At 38.2% G+C, this 7,951-nt stretch overlaps 1 long non-coding RNA gene across 1 annotated transcript in view; it reads right to left on the bottom strand.

Annotated features, from left to right (window-relative positions):
• Positions 1 to 3,283: 3,283 nt before the first annotated feature.
• Positions 3,284 to 7,951, bottom strand: part of LOC138172841 (uncharacterized) — a 578,919-nt gene continuing 574,251 nt past the window's right edge. Inside the window, exon 2 of the long non-coding RNA XR_011171257.1 lies at positions 3,284 to 3,645. This is a non-coding gene — a long non-coding RNA (uncharacterized lncRNA). The remainder of the gene's footprint in view (positions 3,646 to 7,951) is intronic.

Below are 7,951 nucleotides of genomic sequence, written 5' to 3'. Positions count from 1 at the left end.
AGCAGTTTGCCATTTCCTTCTCCAGCTCATTTTACAGATGGGGAAACTGAGGCAAACAGGGTCAACTTGTCCAGGGTCACACAACTAGTATGTGTCTGGGGTCACATTTGAACTCAGGAAGATGAGATTAGTAAAATGACAGAGCAAAATCTCAAGCCACATAGGCATGTGTTCTGATTGGCTATAATGACATATTAAAAATTGAGATTATATCATTTGAACCTCCCCCTTCTGAAATCCCAGAAATGTGATTCCAGTCACAAGACAAAGGATCTTAGGTGGGTGTCCTAGTCTGTGAGCATGGGAGTTTAACTATTAATAGTTTAAATTGATGAGATTTTACTTTTTAAATTAATCAGGTTTCTCTGGAAAGTGGATAATGGGTAAGGTTACAGAGGTGGAGGTAATTTCAAGACAAAAGTTTGACTTTTAAGCAAGTTTCTTCAGAGATGTGGGTGGTGGATGAAGTTTACTGGGAGTAGAAATCTTGCAAGGGAATATTAAATCTAGTTTAAGTCCTAGCAAAATAGAATTAAAATCAATTTTCAGTTTTACATTATGCAAATGAAATAACGGGTCCAGTTTCTATTTCTGTCTCCTCTCCCCCAAAACTTTTGCCCAACTTCAGATAAAAACACTCTTTTGTAATAAATATCAGTCTTCTGAAGTCATGATTGTTCATTACAGTGATCAGAATTCTTAAGAATTTTAAATGCTTTTCTTAACATTATTATAATAATTGCATAAATTATTTTTCTTAGTTCTGCTTGCTTCATTCTGCTTTAGTTCATACAAGTCTTCTCAGATTTCTCTGAAACTATCCAAAATTCTATAATCTCAGACGCATTTGGAAGAAAGAATAAACAGGGATTGGTGAAAGGTTGGATACAGAGAGTGAAAGAAAAAGGAAGAACTAAAGATGAGTCCAAAATTTTAACCTGGGGGAATGAAATAACTGTTATTCTAAACGAGGAAGTTGGGAAGGGGGATACATGTGGGTGATGGTAGAGAATAAGCCTAGCTTTGTCATCATTGAGCTTGAGGTATGGATAGGACATCCGTGTGCAGATGTTCCATGGAATGCAGGTAAGAAACAGAAGTTGGATGAAAGCAAAGAAGATCTTTGGTCTGTCATAGATATAGCATGTTGTTTTTTTTTTTCTGAATTCTATCTCCCAGAAGGCTTTGGGGCAGACCTGGATCTGGGTAAACCAGGGGTTTTTATGGATTGAATCTCTCTCACAACACTTTTGGGTGCAGAGGACATTATTGCTTGGGGTTTTCCTTGGCCCACTTTTCCTTTTGGATCTATCTGTGTTGAGGTATAAGGTTTAGATTAGGGGTGCTAGAGACCCCAAAATACCAACACACTGGGTCCTGCCAAATGAATCTGACTCAAGTCTTCTTTCAGTCAAAGAAAAGCAAAGTTTATTAAAGATTTGCCTTAATGGGTAGACTCTTATGGAGTCTAAGTATATATATGAAGCTTGTATTGACAAGCCAGACAGAATAATCTGACACACAGTGAGACAAAAGAGGTTACACTCCAGTAATGAGATTAAGGGTGGGGAATAGCTGAAGAATACCTAGAGACAGAGATGGAGGGCTATGCTAGTTTAAGGGTAGCAGATTTGGGTACAGATATTTTTGATTGGATCTAGGGTGGGAACCAGCTGGACAGGGGAGGGCTAGGCTAGTAAGAGTAAGAGATTTGGGCCTAGCTATAATAAAAGGTTTATGGCCTCATTTATGGCCTCAGGCAAATGCCTCATCAAGTGGGAAAATTTCCTGAAGCCAGTACCCAACCAATTGTATCTATGGATCTACAGGATAATCTGAGCTCATATAACCTTGTTTGATTGTAGGTTCTAGGGCCTACCCCAGTTCCTGATTGGGGGGTGGGGGGTGGGCAGGGAGTGAATGACCTCCTATCTCTCTCTCTTTTTTTTTTTTTTTTTGCCTTTTAGAGGGAGGAATGCAGGGCAGTTGGGGTTAAGTGGCTTGCCCATGATCACAAGGCTAGTAAGTGTTAAGTGTCTGAGGCTGGATTTAAACTCAGGGCCTCCTGAGTCCAGGGCCAGTGCTCTATTCACTGCGCCACCTAATCGCCCCCCTCCTATCTCTCTCTCTCTCTTTTTTTTTTTTAAGCAGTTGGGGTTAAGTAACTTGCTCAAGGTTACAGGTCAGTTATTTTGTGTGGGTGCTAAGTATCTGAGGCCTGAACCTGCTCTTACTCACTGTGTCCTGGCCACCCCTCCTCCTATCTCTTAAGGGAAAAAAACCTCATCCCAATCAAGCCCTGTCACTCTCCTTTACCCAACTAATCAGGGATGGTGGCCACCAGTTTTATCAAGCATTTGAAATAATGTAGAAATTAAAAAGAATTAACCTTTAGGAAAGAAAAACTTGGTCTCCATAGATTCACTGAAAGTGAAGTGAATTATGTACCAATTAAATGGGAAAGAGACAATTCTGGGATAAGTTGCCATTAAGAGAGAAGGGAGTTAGAAAAGAGTTCACCATCTTGGCAGTTAAGCAATATTCAATACTTTCAGTTTCTGGCGGTCTCTGGCTAGTCCCCTAGTCTCTAGAATTCTACTTGTTCTCTTTAGATCCCCACAAGAGGGCTTGAGTGTAATGGCACCACACCCCCAAATCCCTATCAGTTCTGATCCTCCAAGTGACTAGCTAAGATGAATCCCCCCTTCATTTACCTCAACCCTCAAATTCTTCTCCAATGCCAAGTTTAACATTATTCACCCTTAGGATCTTTGGGAAAAAAAGTGCCTGCTCAGCTGACATAGAGACTTTTTGAATCTCATGCTCCCATGGCAACACTTTCAGAAGTGAAGGGATAATTACATATTATTTTTAAAAGCTTTGTGGATACCTTTTAAAAAACGAATACCTTCAACAAAAAAATCAGTCATCTTTAAATCTACATCTCCCTCCCCTCCATTCCCAGAGCTTCATTTTTCCCTTAGGCCACATTTGGTAATTATTCTAATAGTGGGAGAGTTAAAATTTTTAACATTATTACTATCTTTTGGTTTTACATGATCTTCATTCCAATTATATCCCTTCTTCTTGTTCAGAGAGCCATCTCTTATGACAAAAAGAAAAAAAGAATAAAACGAGTTCAGCAAAATTTACTAACAGTAACTGAGATTAATAATAAATACAATGTTCTATCTCCCACTACTGCAAAGAATTGTTGTGTAACCTTGGGCAAGTTACTTAACCCCAATTGCCCTCTAAAAGGAAAAAAAAAATTAATTGATAATTTTTGCTTTTTATATTACCTTCATTTTTTTATGATTTAATAAAGAATTCTTCCCCGATTACATGTAAAAACAATTTGTAAGAGTCTCTTTTTTTAATTTTGAGTTCCAAATGCTCTCCCTTCTTCCCTTCCCTTCCCCCCTCATTGACAAGGCAAGCAATTTGATATAGTTTATACATGTGCAGTCATGCAAAACATATTTCCATATTAGTCATGTTGTAACACCTTTGTTTCTAAAAATCTTCTTTCAATTTTACTTCTCCATCCAGAGAACCATTCCTTATAGCCCAGAATGAGAAAAGAAATTTTTAAAGGAATTCAACAAAACTACCCAACACACATCATCTGATATTATATACAACCTTCCAATCATACTTTCCTACTAATGCAAAAGAAGACAGTTGTTTTTTTTTATTTCTTCCTCAGGTCAGGTTTGGTCATAGATTACAAAGCATTCAGTTTTCAATTTAGTTTTGCTCTTACCATTTCTATTATTGTAGTCAGTATGTTACTATCTTTTTAAAAATCAACCATTGCTTGAGATACAGGGAGATAGGCAGATAGAGACAGAGAAAGAGAGAGCAAGATAAAAAAAAAGAAAAAGAAGAAGAAAAAGGGATGGCCAGGTGGTGAAGTGAATAGCACTGGCCCTGGAGTCAGGAGGACCTGAGTTCAAATCCAGCCTCAGACACTTAACACAAAAACTAGCCATGTGACCTTGGGCAAGTCACTTAACCCCAATTGCCCTCCAAAAAGCAAAAAAAAAAGAAAAGAAAAAGAGAGCAAGAGAACACTTGGTTTGCACAGAGACCACTTTGGACTTTATATTAATCAGTTTCCATGGATTTAATTATCATCTCTATGTTGATCTCAAACCTACCTATCCTACCCTAACCTCTCCACTAACCTCCACTCTCTCATCACAAACTGCCTTTCAGACATCTTGAATTGGGTGTCCAATAGACATCTTAAACTCAAAATGTCCAAAACTTAACTCTCTATCTTTTCTCCTAAATCGTCCCTCCTTCCAAACTTCTCTTTGTTTTGCTGAGGGGTACCACCATCCTGCCAGTCCTAGATATCATCTTTGACTCACTATTTATTTTTTTTTAAAGCAATTGGGGTTAATTGACTTGCCTAACATCACATGGCTAGTAAGTGTTAAGTGTCTGAGGTCGGGTTTGAACTCAGGTCCTCTTGACTTTGGGGCAGTGCTCTATTCACTGTGCCACCTAGCTGCCCCAAGATCTTTTGATTTTTACCTCTGCAACATCTCTTGACTATTCCTTCTCTCCTCTGACACTGCCCTGGTGCAGGCCCTCATTTTCTCTGACTTAGACTATTGTAATATCTTCCTAATTGGCCTGCCTACCATAAGTTTCTCCCCATTCCAATCCATCCTCCATACAGCTGCCAAAGTGATTTCTTTAAAGTGCAAGTATGACCATGTTACCCTGCTACTCAGAAGACTCCAGTGGAGCCCAATTACTTCTACAATCAAATAGAAATTCCTCTGTTTGACATTTAAACCTCTTCACAACCAGTTTCCTTCATAATGTGGGACCCACTCTGGGCCCACTCTTTCAACCCCTACTCCTACGTGCAGGTTGAATTCTCAGAGGGTGGTTGGCTACTTCTCTCCTCAGGCTTCAGTCATGAGGTAACTGATATCATAGGCACTTCTAACACTATCATTCCCAGGTACCCATCTAATGTGTTCACCCAGCAGAGCCAGTTAACATCAAGTAGCTCCTATAAGGGGCTATTTAGTGAACAGGTTATTGTTTGCTCTTCATTTTTGAAGAGGACCAATGACATCACGGGGCAACGTCTTGACTTGTATGTGAACAACCAAAAAATTACTGAAAAAGTGTATCAAGGGCAGAAGTTACAAATATATCCTACAAAACAGAAACTTATTCCCCTCTGCTCACACTTAATTCCTGAGGAGAGTCGGCTCAAATATAAAATACAAAGGTATTCAGGAACTCACATAAGGACCACATGGGGCTGAGGGGTACCTTGTGACTCCTGAACACCAGAATTATTTTCTGTTCTCTTAGACTGCTCACACAATTTGCTTCTGGGTGTCGTATAGCCAGTGGACAAGTTGCTTCTTTGATTAGCTGAGCTAACTGTTGTAGAACATGATGTCTTTGCTGATAAGTCAGTCCTCTGATGGGCTGGGTCAAACAGGTTAATCTGGCTCCTCAACAGACTAAGTTACTACTGCTACCAATTATGGTAGTCTCTCTGTTATACATTTGCCAAGGACCACATAAATAGTGTCTGAGACTGGATTTGAACTCAGGTCTTCCTGACTCCAGGCTCAGTATTGTATCCAATTGTGCCACCTAGCTGAATGGATATTTAGTTGGATAAAGTGGCTAAGACAATATTATTACTGAGAAGAGTAAGAGATAAATCTCCTGAGGACAAGCCTGGTTCTTATTCATTTTTTTTCTTGCACTATTTTTAATCTTCCATCTCTAAATATTACTTTTTATATATTTCATATTTATTTATATGTGTTCATATTCTATCCTTTAAATTGAAAATAAGCTCCTTGAGGGCAAGACCTATTTCTTTTTGCAGTCTTTGTATCCAAGGAACCTATCACAATGCCTGCCACATAATAGATGCTTAATAAATGCTTTTAGATTGATTGATCTGCTGTCTCTCTCTGCCCTCTTCTACCTTCTCTTCTTGTATGCTTATATACTACAGTGTTATCTAATGTGCAAACAGGAAATTATCATCCTGGATCAGACCATTCATTGGTCTAATCATGACAGTGGCACCAAGAGTTATATTGTGGGAGGGCAGGGTTTTCAGTGGTAAGCACTGTGGTGGACAAAAGTATAAGACATAATCTCTATCCTGTCTGGTACTAGCTGTTAAGTATAGTTGCTAAGATAAGACATCTTGGATGAGTAATAGTGGTTGATTGATAACTCTGCTAATGTTTTGAGGCATCTATTTGGCAACTGAAAAACAACAATCGACAAACCTGCTTTCTTTCCCGTATGAATATATAAGAGATGAAGAGGAAATTTCCTAAGATGCATAGTCAGATCCCCTGACTGTTAGCCACTTTTAATGATTTATGTGGGCACAAATGATATTGCCAAAGGGAAATAAGAATGCTTTGATATTTCATATCATTCCCAACCAAGTGGCAAAAGGTCATGCCAGAGAATGATATAAATCAGTGGTTCTTAACTTGGGCTCTGTTAACTTGTCTTCTAATATTCTGATAATTGCATTTCAATATAATTGATTTCCTTTGTAATCCTTTGTATGTGATTATACAAGTTTAAAAACAATATCTTGAGTAGTCTGCAATCTTTCCAGACTACCAGAGGAGTCCATGACACAGAAAAAAAAAAGGTTAAGAATCTCTAGTGTAGATATAATTTACCTCCATTTTAGCAAAGACTTTTAAATAAATAACTTTTTAAATAACTCAGGTTATTTTTGTGGACTAGGATAGTAGCAGTCTAGATCAATTTAATTCTTGATTCAATAAGCATTAAGTGCAAAGTACTATGACACAAATTAGAAAAAGAAAGCCAGCTCTTGTCTTCTAAGAGTTTACAAAAAAAGATTTGTACTTAATCTGTTCCGTCTTCAATTTGTCAATCATGGAACATTTACAAAGTGCCTAATAAGTGCCAGACACTTTGCTAGGCACTGAAGATACAAAGACCAGAAAGAAACATTCCCTGCCCTAGAGGAGGTTTCATTCAATGGAGTACTTTAGAAGGCTGTCTTTCCTTGGCCCAAAGTAGTTAGTAACGAATTCGATTAAAGTGGGCTGATGGCCCACTTTAATATAAGGATGAAGCTATCTGGGAGGGCTAGCTAGCCACTGCTTGGCATCAAGATCTTGACAGCCGAGAGAATTGGACTAAACCTAATTAAAATGAAACTCAATAGGGATGAGAATTTAGTGAAGTCTTACATTCGAGTTCAATAATCCCACTTCAGAAGCATAAGATGGGGGAGATGTAGTCAGGCAGCCCATTTGTCTGAAGAAAAAAAAGTCTTCAGGGTTTTTGTGAACTATAGGCTAAGCGTGAGCCAGTTGTATGATGGTATAATAATGATGGTCTTGATTACATAAAAACACTTCTTGCTGTCAAACAGTCACTACCTTCTCCCTAAATACGTTACTTGTAATATTTTTTATTCAGAATAAAATTTATGTGATATTTTAAAAATTATCTTTTGTGATTTGGTAACCGGAGTAATGGTTATTTGTTTATTTTATTTTATTGTTTAGAATTTAATCACAAGAGTTCAAAGTTTTCTATAAAATGAAGGGCATGGCTGCCAGAAAAAAAAAAACTTGGACAATATATATAAACATATTTACCATTATGGACTCACTCCAGCCCACAGTGACACTGACAGGCTGAGATCCCAGAGGTGTGGTTGCTAATATTGTTAGGGTTTTGGCAGTAACCCTGTGGATGACTGTCCTTTTAACTTGTGCCTCAAAATCACCCTCCTATTTATTAACAATCAGCCAGTAAGTAGTCCTAAGTTCTTTAGCCAGTGCATTTACTCAGATGGCATGACAAAGAGAGAATCTACAAAGTATTTTCTCCCTAATCCCAGGATGTACTCTTCCATGAACACAGAGTCCATGAGGAGGGGCAGGAG

Source organism: Petaurus breviceps, unplaced genomic scaffold (assembly GCF_028583685.1).
Source record: "Petaurus breviceps papuanus isolate PSGF00001 unplaced genomic scaffold, PetGlider_PUasm1.0 129, whole genome shotgun sequence".
In the NCBI taxonomy this organism is placed as follows: Eukaryota; Metazoa; Chordata; class Mammalia; order Diprotodontia; family Petauridae; genus Petaurus; species Petaurus breviceps.
Note: the sequence above shows the minus strand (reverse complement) of the source record. Positions and strands in the feature narration are given on the sequence as shown.